Source organism: Ceratotherium simum, chromosome 18, assembly GCF_057802395.1.
Source record: "Ceratotherium simum simum isolate JZ-2026a chromosome 18, ASM5780239v1, whole genome shotgun sequence".
NCBI lineage: Eukaryota > Metazoa > Chordata > Mammalia > Perissodactyla > Rhinocerotidae > Ceratotherium > Ceratotherium simum.
The window spans coordinates 29,374,068-29,391,560 of NC_141917.1; the positions used below are offsets into that span (position 1 = coordinate 29,374,068).

The 17,493-nt window shown below is 42.3% G+C and overlaps 1 pseudogene; it reads right to left on the reverse strand.

Moving 5' to 3' along the window:
* Positions 1–1,000: 1,000 nt before the first annotated feature.
* Positions 1,001–17,148, reverse strand: LOC101402503 (UDP-glycosyltransferase 3A1-like; annotated as a pseudogene).
* Between the last annotated feature and the right edge of the window lie 345 nt (positions 17,149–17,493).

The following is a 17,493-nucleotide window of genomic DNA, read 5'->3' on the forward strand; positions in this document are numbered from 1 at the left end:
AAATTGAATGTTTCCTAACTCAAGAAAGTCTTGGGAACTGCCATCGCCACTGGACTTGAGGCCCCATGACCTTACACGTAGATTCCCATTCTCCACTTGAGGTTTCCCTTATCCCATTGGTAAGAGTGGGATTCTTGAGAAGGAAGCTCAAGAAAAATGAGGAACACAGCATCGGCTGTGGGCCAAAGGTAGGCTCCAGGCCTGACCAGCCAAGGAGGTGTCCTCTGCAGGTGAGGACTCAGGGCAGAGACCAAAAGTGGAGTCCTGGGAGGAGCGGTCCCTGCCTAACTACAGGTCAGAGGCCAGGCTTCCTGAGCTTTGAGGTGAGGTGAAAAGGAGATGCAAGAGGAAGGCCAAAAATGGAAGAACTGGCCAAATATCTTTGGTGAGTTTTATGAAAAGTGAAAGAAGGAAAAATTGGGAAAGAGACTGAGAAGTCTCCTGGAGAGGGAGAATGAAATAGTCAGAGCACTGTGACTATGGACAGAGGGTGAGGAGGAAGGCGGGGCTGGCTGGTGAAGGTTTGTGTCTGAGTAGAGGGGTCCATTGATGAGGAGCAAGTCAAGAAGCCCTAGATCAAATTCAAAGACACAGAAAGTAGAACAGGGGTTGCCAGAGACTGGCATGGGTTGGGGAGGGGCAGGGAAATGGGGAGTTATTGTTTAATCAGTGTAGATTTTAGTTTGGGAAGATGAAAAAAGTTCTGGAATTGGATGGGAGTGATGTTTGCATGACTATGTGAATGTACTTAAATGCCGCTGAACTGTATACTTAATGATCAAAATGGTAAATTTTATGTGATGTATATTTTATCATAAGTTTTAAAAAAAGAGTCCAAGAGTGCATAATAAGGCTTTCTAAACATAGGCAGAAAATAGTGAGAAGCAATTTGTGTGCCAATTGGAGGTGAGGGGAGGACACCAGGGGTGGTCTGTGCTGGGGAAACCTTCAAAGAACCAGTGGCTGCCCAGCACACCACCCCCCAAGGCTGCACTTGGCATCAGGCCTTCTTCAGCTTCCTGGCCCCACACAACCACCTGGCCACCACACCCCGCAGCTTCCGACAGATCCACACGGTGCCCAAGGTGACCACCAGCAGGAACAAGAAGACGTCAAGCAGGTACTGCTCATGCCACGGCTGCTGGAAGGCATGGGGTTTGAGATGTGCAGCACCCCCTGTGTGGAGGAGGTGGTCGATACAGCCCACCAGGTGCTGGGCAGGGGTCAGGGGGTGGGAGCGCCTGATGATGCTGGTGGCCACTGTTGCAGATTTGTACCTATTGGCAGAGATAGAGGCGGGGCATGACTCACGTGCTCTCAGAAGCCTTAGAGAGCTTGTATCACACAGGCACTTTCCACCATATGCACAAAAGACTCTGCTTCAAGGGAAAGTTGCTGGCCTGGCCTTGCCACTGTCTAGCTGGGTCCCCTTGAAAAGTTCAAACTGGTGCCTACCTGCAAGGATCCATGCTTAGTGCTAAAGGTACTAAACTACAAAAGAGTGACTAAGTCTATAAGGACTAGTCCTTATCTCAAGAAGATTATGGTACACTAAAGGAAAAAGTGTATATAAATATATACGTTGTAACATATACCTGATTCAGGGTTTATGTCTTTGAAACCCTAATAAGATATTCAGTCCATCTTGGTTATAGGATCATTGTCCTCGATGGGAAGTTACCTAAGAGATCTATGGGCCCTTTTGTTGACTCACTTAACAGACATTCCTTCAAGCTTACTTTGTGGCAGGCCCTGTGCTAGGCCCTGGGAACGTCATGGAAACCAAGAGATACACGCTGCTGTCCTGGGGAAGCTTACAGTCTACTTTCTAGTGTGGGGACAGACAGTGAATTAAAACCTAATGAAATGGAGTTAGACAGATCCTGATAAGTGTTAAGAAGGAAATAATGAATGATGACTGGAGTGGGCGGGAGAGGAGTCTATTTAGGACTGTCAGACAAAGATGGCCTCTCTGAGGAGGTGACATTGGAGATGAGACCCAATGTGATGAAGGATCCAGCCCTGTGAAGAGAAGGGAGGGAGTGTTCTGTGCAGCAGCATAGACAGAGGTCCTGAGGTAGGGAACAGTGTGACATACTTGGGACAGAAAGACCATCTCCTAATCAGTTGAAATTCTACTGTAAGCACCCCAAAATATAAGACCTCTTAAAGAGGCCTTGTTTAAGTAGTTTTGGTTTCTCACAGCCCATAAAGTAGAAAATTATTCTCATCAACTAACTTAAATCTAACCTAGTCTTGCTCTCAGAGGAAATAGGTCAGCTGTTAGCACCACACGCATATTATTCTATGTCCTTGAAGTTTCAATTTTCATTGCAAAAAGACCCACATGTGCCCTTTGTGTTTGATGCCTTCATTCAGCCTGTGTGGTCACAAGCCCTGAGAGCTGCATACCTCTTGTTTTCTATGACTTGTTTCATCTTCAGAGCCAGTGTCTCAGCCTTCATCTGCTTTAACTGGATAAAGACACCAAACTTTTTGGCTTCTGTTCGGAACAGGTTTTCAGGCTGGTCTCCAAAGAGGGGAATCTCCACCATGGGCACGCCATGTTGGATGGCCTCCATGATGCTATTTATCCCACCATGGGTGACAAAGAAACAGATGTGAGGGTGAGCTGTTGTAATTAAGAAAGCAGAACATCTCAGCATGAAAAGTTTTAAAATACCAGGTAAATCTTAAAGGGGAGAAGAAAATAACAATGGATTCTCAAAGTGTGTTGGAGCCATTGTAAAGATACGTTTTGCTTGGGACACATTCAAGGTGCATGTTCCAACATACAGGATTCCAGCCGTTGACTTTGTACAGAGACTCCTTGAGAAAAGTAGGAATCTAGCTAAGACTGAGAACCCAGAGAATCCTGTAGAAAATGGTGCTGAGCAAGTCATATGTCTCCATCCATCCATCCATCCATCCATCCAGCCAGCCAGCCAGCAATCTTTCTCTCTATCATCCCAGTGCCTTTCGTTGCTTCTCTCATTTCTGGTTTCTCTTTGTGTCTCTGTCTGTCTCCGTATCTCTGTTTCGAGCAATGTTTTCTCACTTGCCAACTAATTTCCTTCTCTGAATTCTTGACACATTCATTGACATCACAACTCATGTAGCACTCTTAAGACTTATGCTGCATGTGTTATCTCCTCAAGTATATGAGAAGACCCTTGAAAACAGAGACTGGACCCTACACCTCAGTATGTCCAGTTTCACTGTTTCCATTTGATCCTTATTTAGAGCTAACTAAAGTGATTGTTGATAGTGTGAAGCGTTCATCTCAGCCTGTGACACTCAATTGTGATGTGCATCAGAATCTCCTTGTGTCTCTTTGAAATGAGAATCACATGCCCTGCCCCAGACTTAGAGAAATACACTTGCAGAAGTCAAACCAGGAATCTGTTTCTTAAATTCCACAGATGACTTTGAGTCATAATCTTGGTTAACAGCCTCTGATCCAGCCAGTGGCTATGGTGGTGAGGAGTCTCTACAAAGCATCAGTGGGCACAGAGCAAACTTGTTGGGAAGTGGGGGGAATCTTTGGTACCAGAGACTCAATGGACCAAAGAACTGGCTATGAGGTTTCTCAGCTTGGCACTCAGGTATTTTGGCATATCCCGAAGGCACTGTGGGCATCAATGTTGTGAAGGTATGAGTCACTCACACCTTAGTAGCTAAGGAGGTTGTGTGTGTGTGACTGTGTCTGTCTGTGTATGTGTGTGTGTGTAAGAGCATGTGGATGAATAGGTTCTCCTGAAGACACTAAATACAGTGGCATTGTTCCATGGTACATGTTCTTAGAATTCACAGGTTATTTTGGATTGTGTTTGGGTGACCTTGTTCAAAACCAAATGCAGTCAGTCAAGGGGACTTTAATGGCTGTGGACTTCCAACCTGGGGAAAAAAAATGAAGAGGAGAGAGCTGTTTTGGTTTCTGATCTCATTGGAAGTATAGGCTGATTCCCCCAAAACTCCAGCTGACTGCTCCATCCCTGCCCTCTGGAGACTTACTTTTAGCTATCAGCAGGCCTTTCTCACAATGATGGGATTGCCCAACTGGAGGTCAGAGCCCTGAGCAGCCCAAAGACATGTAAATAAGATGAGAGAAGCCGACCTGCATAGTCCTTACTCAGGAGGTCACTCTGAGGAAGCCAGTCCACAATTTTCACATTTGCTGCCAGTTTGATATCTTTGGGCCAGTGAGAAGCCTTATACCTCCATATAACCTCTTGAGGGAGATGAGCAAAGGCACTGTTCATCTCCTTGAGAAGCTCCTGGGACGAATAGCTGCTCACCATGGAGCCTAGGGCCACAAGGACAAAACCAGAGTCTCCAAACTTGGCAATGAAATTCTCAAATTCCTGGAGAGAGATAAGAAAGCAAAGGAGGTGTACAAAGCTGTCACAAATGCCAGGACAGCCAGGAAATGAAAGTCAGGTATTAACTAAGCATACCTTCCTGTCACTCCTAGAGCTCACTGTCCTGAAACTATTATTATAGCCCCTGAGACAGCTCAGGACCCTCTGGACTGTGCTTATGCTAATTATGGTGGTTGGAACATCTTTCCTCTTTGAAACCCTGATCCAATTATCAGAGCCATTCTAGACTCTCAACTCATTTTGTGTCCATGGTGACATGGGAGTGTTCCAAAACCAGACCAGAGGTGGCAGTGTAAGGAAGAATTCCAGTGGAGATCAGGGTCCAGCAGAGGAAGATGGGACTTCTGGAGGCTAGAGAGGTGAAACTGGGAGAAGGCCTCTGGCATAAGAAGAAGTGGAGGCAGAATAGGGAAGGCACCTGGATACCCTCATCCAGTGTGCCACGTAATGTGCTTTGCTCTAACATTCCATGATATTCTCAGTCACTGATCTTTGTAGTTCATCTCCTACCTCAGTGGTTCACCCATATGACTGCAAAGTATATCTGCATGGGATGAGTTTTAAAAAGTGGCATATCCTAGCCCCCATCCCAGACCTGCGTACTTTATTTTTAAAGACCCCCAAATAGTTCTTAAGGAGGGTTGTGACCTTGCAATCATGGCTTTATCACTGTTTTCTCAATTCTCATTTCCAAATATTTCTGAGGACCCTGACTCTCTCTGGACTTCTGGGACTCCTCTCCAGCTCCTAGACTCTCATTCTATTAGGTGGATTCCAACCAGAATAACACTGCCTGATTTACCATCTCAAAGGAGCAATTTAAAACGGCCTTTTATTATTACAAAAGCAACGTGAGAACTTTATATAGAAATTGGAAAATACAGAGAGGAAAACGCTTTGAAAAAAGTCTCTGTCATCTCACAGCCATTACAACCCTTAAGCCCATTATGCTCCTACTTAACCATGCCCTCCCCCTGCCCGTGGCCAAGGCCTGAGTCACCCTCCTGGGTAAGACCTCCAGCAATCTGGCCTGATTATATTTGTGCAACTGAATCTTTCACTCTCTACTCTAGCCAGAGTCACCCAGGGAACCCAGAGTCATGGCCATCTCACTGCTACCTCCACACGTGGGGCTCCCTGTTCTCTCCACTTGAAATGTCTTCCCTCCTAGCTCATTCCTAAAATCCTGCCACCAACTCAGAACCCATCTAGCCCATGCATCATTCTCTGACTCTTCCTGCTCACTCAGTGCAAGGTCAGCAGAGGAATGGTTGACATATCAGTGCCTGGAATGCCCAGGCCAAATCAGGGATCTCTCTGGCTCTGAAGAGAATGGTGGTGTGAAAGTCATTTCTACCACCTGAGCCTCAGTCCCTCATTTATAAAAATGAGGACCATCATACTTCCCTCTGCATGGCAAAATATATATAATTTCCATATAAATGGCAACCCAGTGCTGATTGGCATCAGGCGTCAACTAATCTCAGCTCCCCTCCATTTTGAAAACTTCTGGCAGTGGTTCTGAGTCTACGCATTAAAAACGACGGGGCAGCTTTTACAACTTAGAATGCCCAGGCCAGACCCAGATCAACCAAATCAGGCCGTCTAGGTGGAAATAGGAACCAGGGCTCTACAGGCAGGGGATACTGGAGAAAATGCCTGCAGTCAGTCCCACACTGTCCTGCCTTGGTTACACGCTGTCTCACAGTGTTTTGTGTTTCATTGTGAGTAACTCACCTCCCTAACAATTCTTGCATGTGACATGTGACAGAGGCTTACTGCTTACTTGCTGTACATATGATCATACAAAATGCAAATGAAAATATCAGCTTATGAAAAGGGTTATCTCACCAGGGCCAGGACTAGGGTGAGACAATAGATGACCCTGGGTGTACCATTTGAGGAAGTCCTCAATCTCAAGGCGTTCAAGTCCTAATACTGTGCACACATGACCCTGGAAGTGAGTACTTCCTTTAAAAAGTGGGCCCTAGGTCCCTCACTTGCCTCACCCTACCTCATTCCCAGAATGGCGCTGGCAGGGGCAACCCCCAGCTCTGCACTGAAGACCTCTGTATGAAGTCTTACTGAGTGCTAAGGTTTTACTTACTTGTGGTACTGCTTTAACAGGTTTGGCCGTTAAGCCTCCAACATACACAGTATTGGGAAGCAGAGGTCAAGCAAAATCAAAGGCAAAGTCAGAGTTAATAAAAGTCAACTCGACTTTCTTTAGAAGATGAGACAAAACTGGCCTAGAGCCTTCGGGGAAATGCTCTTTGATGGTGTTGTCAAATGCAGACTGCATTTGCCATTGCTTAATGGACAAATAAAAAAACATCAGAACGTTCTTCATTCTGTCCCTGAAGTCCATGTGGTTGGTTAGCAAGGAACGGGATACCGGCAGGGGGCTTGGGAGCTCAAGGTCCACGCTGCCCAAGGGGATGGGAAATAGGACACAAATCTCTTCCCAAGCTTCTCAGCAACCAGGAGAGAACAGAAGTCAAATGCATCAACAAATATCAGGTCAAAGTTCTCATTCTTTAAGGAATCCATGATATCATTTCTCCTTAGCAAATGATTGCACTGAAGTCCCAGTAGTTCCATCAACTTTAAAAGGTTTTCGAACGTGTGTCTGTAAGAGAGAAAATAAATGATAAATATTCATTCAAGCTGTTAATTTCACAATTCATACAAGAATCTTGGGGTAAAAAGGAATCCCCCTGCAAGCAGGACCACCCCTAGCAGCAGCATCCTATTCCACCAAGTCCATTAATACCCTCTTCTCAGTCAGGCTGGCAGATGTTCTGCTCCTGAGAGTGTTTCCTTCCTCCTCTCCCTTATCCTCTCTGATCCACATCTCAAGCACTCCCTAAGTGAGAAAATTTATCTTGGAACTCTCAGTTCTTGAAATTCATGGGCACAGTTGAATTACATTAACTGAAATTGAATTGCCACTGTTAGGCCTTCTGCTCTGGGAGTCTTCTATGACCATAGCAGACCTCACAGGTCTCCTTCTACTTGATAAATTCTGAGATAGTCTCCTTAACCTTCATTTACATACTGACTCTTGATGAGTGATTTATCTTGTTTACTCAGCCAAAGTGTGGAAGTTACTTAATGACACAGTCCCCGAAATATTGACATATAGGCTACTTTTTAAAATCACTGTGTCTTCTGAATATGACAGATCACCTCACCCAAGGGATTCTTTGATCACATAGAACTCAATATCTCAGCTAAAAATAGGAATTCCAGCTTTCTATGCCCATGGGTTAAGCAATAAAAAAAAAAAAATCCTGGTTTTGAAACACTTTATTACTCTTTCCACTTCAATAAAGGTGAAGTATCCAGAGACGATAATGGCAAAGCTTACTCATAACTGAAAGTTTGCCTACGAGATTATTCCAGGGACCTATCTTCTTTCAATGCTTTCCCATTATTGCCTGTATAGAATATGATTATGTCTCCTGTTTGTACAACATACGGGGAAATAGATGAGGATGCCCATCTGCACTTTAAGGTCTCAGAGGCAACAGATGCAAGGGCTCAAGACATCAGGGGCCTGCCAGCTGGATGGAGGGGCAAGAGAATCAATACCCTGGCACACCTGTAATTGTATGCCCCTGCAACATTGCACCTCAGATAGAGAAGGCCCAGAGGCTAAGAACTCATTAGTTAAACGCAGATCTCTGCCTGATCTTTAGGATCAACTTCAAATCACAATGGGAGAGATTGCTTGAAATCATCCTCTGCTGTGTATTCTTAAAGATTTCACCTAACAAAGGAGTGGTTGTCAAATATGTTGGATAATTTCAGTAATGCTATAAAATTTCTAGAACATAGTTCATTAATCATCATTAAAATTTAGCTAATAGGTAGAAAAAAAGTTTCAAGAAAGCACAGTTACCTGTACTTGTCCTCAAAAATATTAAATTTGGGGAGAAGAGACAAAGCACATACTTAAATTATATAACTAACAATGCAAGATGATATAGACTAACAGTAAGTGTCAAAAAAGTAGGTTAGATCAGGTCTGTACAGGAAGGACTGGGATCTTCCAATCTGAGTGAGGAAAGAAGGCTTTATGGAAAAAGTCAGATTTAAGCAGGACCTTGACTAGTTAGTAGAATTTTAAACGTAAAAAGAAGGGGTAAAGCCCTTGTATTAACCGAGATAGACACAGATTTTTGTTGCTCCACTTTTATGTCTCAGGTTAAGGAGTTATTTGTTCCTTTCCACTCAAGATGAAGCAAAAGGAATTAACTTCATGTCTTATTTTGCACCAGGTTAATTGCTGTTCAAAATGACTTTTCAAGGTCAGATGTTCAAGTACTACAAAATATATGTTCATAAGTCTTCCCTTTATTAATGAATATATGTGAGAAGAAGCAGCAAAAATAAATGGGAAAAGATGGTTCTCATTTACATACCAAGAGTGAGAGGTTGAGGTACCTATGCTTTTGTGTTGGTGAGATTGTAGACAAAGATTCTAAGTGAAGTATTGTGAGGAAGTCTCAGAAAGAACAGCTCCCACTTTCTACACAAATATATTCATGTTGATAGTGGAAGAGGGACAATACAGAGTAAGAAAGAATCTCCAGTGACTGGACTGGATGATTTGGTGAGAAATACTTGTTTATCTAACCATCCACTTATCTTCTATGCATTCATCCATCCATTCATCTATCTATCCGTCCATCCATCTATCCATTCATCCATCCCTTTCTTATATCCTCGGTCCAACCATACATATATCTATCCCTTCATTAGTATCACTAAAATGGTGACTATTGAGCTCAAATAATAAAAATAAATTACCTGCCAAGCAAATTTTCTTTCATAAAGAAATAATAAAACTTCATATGTTCTTTGTTAGAATCTTCAGGTGGAAGCCAAGTGATAACTTGCTATGATTTCTCCTCCTCTTTAAAATCTAATAAAACACCAATGGGTTTAAATGTTAAATATGTCACACAACATGGATTATTAGCATGATGATAGCCACATTTGTTTGTTCCAATAATTTTGTATTTATTTGAATGTTTGCCTTTTGAAATATTTTTGTTTGGTTTGGTTGCTTTCTCATTCATTCAATCTTATAAACTGAAAACATGGAGTGAGAACCTTACAAAGATTCAGGAATGCTTTTCAATTTAAAGTTATGGAAGCTTCCATTTAAAGCTGTCACTGAAGTTATAGCTATTTGTCTCTCTTTACAGATGAGAAATAAAAGGTAATAGAGTTTAAGATAAGTTGTCAAGTTTGCACACATAGGAAGTGGTAGAGTTTGTATTTAAATACAAGTCTCTTTGATTCCAGATACTTTGCTCTTTCTGGTTTAGGAAAATTCATTCTCATTATTTAAAATGATGCATCCAAATAGTTTTTTGATTCAGTAGAAAGTACTCAATGGCTTAATTGAAATAGTAGTCCTCTGCACCTCTACTTACTAACTTGGCTTCTCTCCATTACCCACGTGTAATAAAAAGTCTGAGTCTGTTTTTGATGTTTGACTGCTGACAGGGTTCAAGCCCTGTCTCCCACTCCCTCTTCTGTGCTTCATCTGGACAAGCTGTTAAGAAAGTCCCCATGCTCCCTCTCTTGGACTTAAAGGGAGTTTCAAACCATGCAAGTCAGGCCAATCAGAGGGAAACCTCACCACATCCAAGCCCCTAACCACAATAAAAACTCAATAAAAATCCTTCCCTGCTGTGGAAACACATTTTTCAGATTTTCTTGGGATCCTGTCCTGCTCTTCCAAAAATGGCCTTATTATTTGAATAATAAACCTTTCATACTCTCTTCACGCAGGTGTGCCTTCATCAGTCATGACATCTAACTTAACTGCGTGTAGGGATCAGGGAGAGATTAATGCATGGTTCCACACATGAAAGTTCCCATATCCAATCTTAGTGAAATTACTGACTCTATCCCAGTATTTACTGGCAAACACTTTACATCATAGACTTGGCTAATATTTTCTATCCAGTAACAATTTCAATAGGCTTTCAACTGTAGTTTGCCTTCATCTTGGAAGGGACAGAATGCTCCTTTAATTGTTTACCTTTCTGATACTTCAACTGCTTCAATCTTTGTCAGCAAGATCTTAACCACATCCAACTTTCTCCAGGAGCACAGGTCTGACATGACATTGAGGACATCCTCCTCCAAGGAGATTCATTTGCCACACTCATCCAAGACATGGAAACATTCACACAGGAGCTCACACAAAGGGATGCACCATTGCCCCCACACAAGCTCAAGGCTAGTACCTCAGTTATACTCCTGGGAATTATGTGGTCAGTCTAAGGCCTCTCTATCCATGACACTGTCAAGAAAAAACTATTCACTCAAAACACCACAATACTTCCACAAGTTCAACATCTTTAGGCCTTTTGTCAATCGGGAGACAACATTTTTCTTGTTTACATGTTTTACTTAAGTCCATTTATGCTTATTACTTGGAAATCAGCCCAGTTTGAATAAAACCACAAATCACAAAAAGCTCTAGATTCTGACCAAATTGCAATACAATAGGCACTGCCATTAGTGCCCCCTAAATTTGCCTATACTGTAGAGGCTTTAGCAACCTCCTCTCATGCCTCCTGGAGTTCTCCTGACCACCTATGATGACTACAGTAGATTCTTATTGCTGCTGTGAAAAATTACTATAATCTTAGCGGCCTAAAGCAACACAAATTTATTATCTTATAGTTCTAAAGATCAAAAGCCAAAACAAGACTCATTGGAATAAATCAAGGTGTAGGCAGGCCTGCATTCCTTCTGGAAGCCCTAGAGGACAATTTGTTTTCTTGCCTTTTCCATCTGTTAGAGCTGCCTGCATTCCTTGGCTCATTGCCTCCCTCCAACTGGCAAGCACAACACTCTGACTTTTCCTTCCATCATCACATTTCCTCCTCTTACTCTCCTGTCCTCTTCTTTCTGATAGAAGGACTCTTGTAATTATATTGGGCCCAACTGGATAATCCAGAATAATCTCCCCATCTCTAGATCCTTATATTAATCACACCTGCGAAGTCCCTTTGCCATGTAAGGTAGCATATTTGCTGGTTCCAAGGATTGAGACATGGATATCTTTGGGGGACATGATCTTCTTACTACATTCTGCTCTCTGCACTTGAAACACTCAAGTACATTCCGCATGCAAAATGCATTCACTCCATCCCAACGTCGCAAATAGTCTCAAACCATTACACTATCAACTCATAGTTCAAACTCTCACCAACATATCATCAGCTCAAAAGTCCCAAATTATATCATCCAAATAATTTAATCAAGTATGGGTGAGAGTCTGGAGTTGGGTAAAGCTCTACCCTTTGCCCTCACTGCTTCACCCTCAGAATTCTCCTTTGTTCTTCATAAAAAGTATCATGAAATTGCAGCTGAATAGTTTATCAGCCTATTTGTCACTTTTGGGGAGTCTAACAGCCTTCTTTATGTCATCTTCTATTTCTTTCAGTCCAAACTGGCAGTGTTTCTTCTGATATAAAATTCTCAATTACCTTGTGGATCTCCTGGGTATGTCATGGGAATTCACTCCACTAGACAAGAGGCTGCTCCATTGATTCTTACAAAGTAATTTCATCTCTATTTTTGACATCAGCCGGTAGGGCTAAAGGGATCCATGAGGCACAAATCTAATCTTCAAAGAGTTCTCTATGAGACTAAATATTCTGACTTTTTAATCTTCCAGGGGCAAAATAGCCATATCACTGATTTTCCTCTACAATAGAAAAGAATTCACTGTTTTCCTCACAGTGAATCCCCTAATTTTAGAATCTATTGCAATCAAGAGAGTCTGAGAATTTCCAAAATCATAATGTCCTGGTTTCTTTATGCTTAATAGTTCCTCCTTCAATTTATCTGTTTCCTCTCACATTTTACTACCAATAGCAAGAAGCCTTTAACATCTATATTTCTACCCATATTCTGTCTAGGATGATTTACATATTGTCTAAGATGATATAGATTTTCTCTCCCATGCTCTTCACTTCCTTCTGAGTCCTCATTAGCAGAGTTCTTAACATCCACATTTCTACCAACAATCTATTCAAGGCAATCTAGACTTTTTCTATCATGACCCTCAAAGTCCTGTTGGCCTCTCCCTATAACCCAATTGTGATTCCAGATATTGGTTGGAGCATTAGTACACGTGAGCATCAGAGATTTTTGCTACTTCAGTGCCACTCATGTCACTCATTATAGAATTTGTAAATGAATAAACAAGATGGGAAAGTCTGTCCAAACAAGGAGTTAGTGGATGGTTCAAATATTTCAACACACTGAAACTGGCATCAGGTCAGAAATAATAACCCAATCATGTGTTTTCCTTATTTGCATACATTTAGCCAGGCTGTATAATTGAAGTGAAGTATAAATATGCTGTTTCAAAGCCTCAAAAATGGTCATGAATGGAGAACAGTGAAAGAAACTCTAGACACTTAAGCATGAGGCCTATAGATAAAACTGAAGGTGTCCATGAACACCTTGAATTGCTTATAGATTTTGGTGTAAATATATTTGTTAAAGAGGTAGAAGGTCTGTAGCTTTCAAAAGTTTCTCAAACTTCATAGTAACTGCCAAAATTATGTTTCAAACTAAATTTTTAATTTAACTTGATTTAATTTAACATTTTAATTAAATTTAATTACAAATTTTTAAGTTAAAAATAATTGCACTAAAAATTAATACACTAAGGCTATTTAATCAGATCTGCAGTGGGGATAGATGCAAAAGGATTTGATTATAAATGACGTTCAATAAAGAAAACAGAACCAATCTAGAAGGTAATTAAAATGTTTTTAAGTAGAGACTCAGACAGATACTCGTATAGCAGTGTTCATAGCAGCATTATTCACACTATCTAAAAGACGGAAACATCTCAAATGTCCAGTGACAGATGAATGGGTAAACAAAATGTGGTACATACATACAATGGAATGTTATTCAGCCTTAAAAAGGAAACAAATTCTGACATATGCTACAACCTGGATGAAGCTGAAGACATTATGCTAAGTGAAATAAACCAGACATATGAGGACAAATATTGTATAATTCCACTTATACGAGGTATTGAGACCAGTCAAATTATTAAGAACAAAAGGAGAATACTGGTTATCAGGGGCTGGAGGCAGAGAGTAATGGGCTGATATTGTTTAAAGGGTACAGAGTTCCAGTTTGTGGTGATGACAAAGTTCTGGAGGTGGACAGTGGTGATGGCTGAACAACAATGTGAATGGACCTAAAGTTACTAAAATGTACACAAAAATGGTCAAAATGGTCAATTTTGTGTAATGCATATGTTACCACAACAAAAAACTTAACAGCAATTTTCACAAAAAAAATTGTTGTAAAACAATCTGAACAATAAGAAAGCCTGAAGTCATCTTCAAAGTTTCATAATTTCTCAGACTTTTGTTCCTCTAAAATGCTTCTTAATACTGGAATTTTTTTGAAAAATCAATGCCTGAGAAATACTTCTTATTGAACAATCCAGAGCTTAAAGTCCTAAATCCACCCAACAATGTTAGTAGCCTGCATGTGACCTTGAGCAAATCTTTTCAGATCTCTGACCTGCCATTCCCTTGTCTGTCAGCAGAGAAGAGTTGATAATGTTTATGAGCTCATTTTAGCTAAACTTCTGTCCATTCAAGGACTCAGTTAGGAACTTCCAACATCACTATACACAAACTCATGGGCAGTCACTGAAATATCAAGAAAACAAGATCATCTCAATGATAGCTTCTGATCTTAGCTGCATAAATAAGGAACTCCCTGAGAAAGCTTCCTTAAATTTCAGACGTCGTAAGAGGAGAACTTAATCTATGCTATAGGAAAAGAAAATTGATCCTTACCTATTAGAAATCCTATTTATGGCTGAACATTTCTGTTCAACATAATTTCAAGCCACGTTATAAACAAGCACTTACAGAGTAATCAACAATTATTGATTGTGTGGAGGATTGCTTAGGATGGAGTAGAAATCCAAGTAAGGGAGGAAAGTATGGCACAGAAGAGTGTGGAGGTCTTGTTGACAGAGCCCAGAAGGTTTCCAACACCTTACATAAACACACACACACACACACAATTTTTTATTCTTTAAGTCCAATTACATTTTAAAAGCCCCTGTATGCAAAAGGCATTGCTGTTCGTTGCCTGGAGTAGAAGAAGTCAAGAATTAGTGAGAAAAGATACCTGACATCAATAAATTTGTGCTCTGGAGAAACATGGTGACATTATGACCATGATCTTGAAGAATATGAGACATTTGGTCCATTAGTAGATAGTGGCTTCCACTTAGGAACAAGGCACAACTTCATTTTTGTAATGTTGAGAACAGAGGTTCTGAGGTTGATGAGGTGATAAATCCACAAGACAAGAGGTAGAGAAACAGAAAGTTGACGGTGAGTAGAGAAAGATGAACTTCATCATTTGCACTTTCCATATCCGTCTGGGTACGCCCTAGCGCACTTACCCAGAGCCTGCTGGCCCAAATCCTTGACCTGTGGCAAACCTCCATCATAGATCCTCTCTTCTGACTCTGGCCTCCATGTCAATGTGATGAGCCTCCTGGTGCTTAAGCCTTAAGGAGTTCCTGATCCTAAGGTGCATGCTGTGTTTTAGCTGGGGCCCTATGGAGACATAGCGTCCTAAAGAAATGACTGCACCGGAAGAAATTTTGGCACAGTGCTGTGCATGTGAGTGTGAAGGGTCCTAATGCACAATCGATCAGAGCTATTTCTGGAATCCTTCTCTTTGGAAATTTATGTTAGTGTAGGAGCCAGAAATACGGGAGCTTGAATGTGAATCCAAGAAACAGCCATTGGAGCAGAAGGACATAGAGCCACTACTTAGAGTCTAAATCCTTGAGATTCAAACATATTTGGGAAGTCTTTTCTCAGCTGGTGCTTCAATTGTGCAGAACATCAAATTAAGACATTCAGGATAATTGCGTGGGCCCTGGGTTGGGCCTACAGGATCATATAGGCATGAAGATTGAGACATCAACCATCCTAGGACAATCCTGGGATCCTAAGGAAAGAGAAGCTTGATCATGGGGGAGGTACAAGTTCCATCACACTAATGCCTTCTCTTAGACCCCACTCCAACATGGGACCTTTGATTGAATCTAAAGGTATAAGTAGCAGAGAATGTCAGATCAAGAGAGGAGTTAATTGGAAATGCCAAAAGTTTGGAGGTGGGAGTGACAGGGGTGTAGTACTAGAGAAATGGTGTGTAGCTATTTATCAGGTTTTTACACCCAGGCTTGCACAGTCCGAAATACCAGGGGAGGTATAAAGTACAAATGACCTCCGTCTCATACCCACATTTTAGTCCATATTAGACCTGGGAGCCAGGAAGAAGGGGTGACCACACAGACATCCAATCATGGAGGGTCTTGGTGAGCCCCAGTGCATCCCAGTGAAGGGGCTTCCAGCACCTCACAAACCACACCAGCTCCCTCTCAGTCTGAGGCAGGAGAACAAGGTACTTTCAAGAGGGGAAGAAGTTCTTTTGCTTCATCGCTACTAACAATCAGAAAGAAAACAAAGAAAGCTTTCTGATTTTGTTATAGGGTTTTTTAAATAATCATTATAAAAACTCCCCACTGAAAAGTGGTGAGATTGGGAGCTATGGAGACAATAGTATTCGGGTAAGAAATGCTTGGGGTAAGTAAATACATGGTGTCCACCATTCGGGAGGTCTGGTGCAGTCCTATAAATGGCGCCTCCCTCCCCCGACCCTTAGTTTCCCGCTGAGGGAAACATAGTGGAGGCTGAATTAGATGATTTATGGGTCCTTCCAGCTCTAAGATCCCCTGATTCTTGGTGACCTAAAAGTGATTTAAGAGATCCCACTGTGGGGTTGAAATAAAGTTTTGGGAAACTCTATCCTATCATGACCCCTTCTTCATGATATATTTTTCCCTTTCATATTCTATTCTCATTGGTGCAGAAGTAAAGGAAATAAAACTGAGGGCATAAAATGCAGACTTAACATTTCCCCGAGTCCTTCAAACACTTCTACCAGCACCAGTGAAAGAAAGGGGGGGCCAGGAAAAACCTGAATGTGTGAGGTCCACTCCTCGGCCCTGGTCAGATCTCCAGGTTTCCCCTGGATGAAAACACAATATCCCCCTAATTGTCTTTGAAATACCTTCCCTGCTCCACTTTGGCTCCCATGCTGCCACAGAAAATTAGTGCTACTGCCCCCAGGGGCACCTTTCCTGTCCTCCAAGAGTCTGCAAACACTAGCCACAGTCTTTACTGGCAACTGCTGTGCAACCCCGAGAAGTTTAGGTTGAGCCTTTGAATGTCCGGCCTGTGCCCTGGAGAAAGTGGACCAGGGTCTCCTGCACTGGGCTGGATCTTAAACTTCTGGCCCCAGCCCTGTATTATAGGTAGACGGTCCTGAGTAAGAAGAGAGAAGAAAGAGTATTTCTGTTTTATCCAGAACTATCTTCTCCACTTTGGTGGTGGTAGAGGCCCCTTTCTGCCTCCACAAACAGTGCCTACCCCTTCATCCTCAGGCCAAGGAAACAAACCCGCCCATCTGGAAAACCACACGGAATGATACCCTGAGCAAGGGCTGTTTGCCTAATCCCTGGCACAGGTGCCTGGGACACTCTTGTCTCCGGATTCTTGGCCAAGCACTCATCCAGGAAGGACACAGTTAGAATTTTGGCAGCCTCTGAGAGCAGGATCCCAGGCAGAAGGGAGCCGATGAAAAATAGCACCCGTTGCCCCATGATGCTGATTCCTGCATGGGAGCCCTGTGCCCTACTCCACCAAAAGGAACCTGCGTTGGCGCTGTGCTGGTGCTGGCTGGAAGCCTGGGAGATGGTAAAAGATGGATCCTGCCTGTCTCTCTTCTGTCTATCCCCACTTGCCCTCTACCCCTCCTCCCTAGATTCCTGCTCCATTGGATATTCTGCCTTCACCCTCCTACCCATGGGCAGTGGGAAGGAGGGGTTAGTGGGCTGATCCTTAACCCCTCTCTCTCCAGGTAATCACCACACTCTCCACATAGAAAATACTCTGAACCAGGAACGGTAGACACCTTAGGAAATCATGTTGATGACAGCTCCACCTCA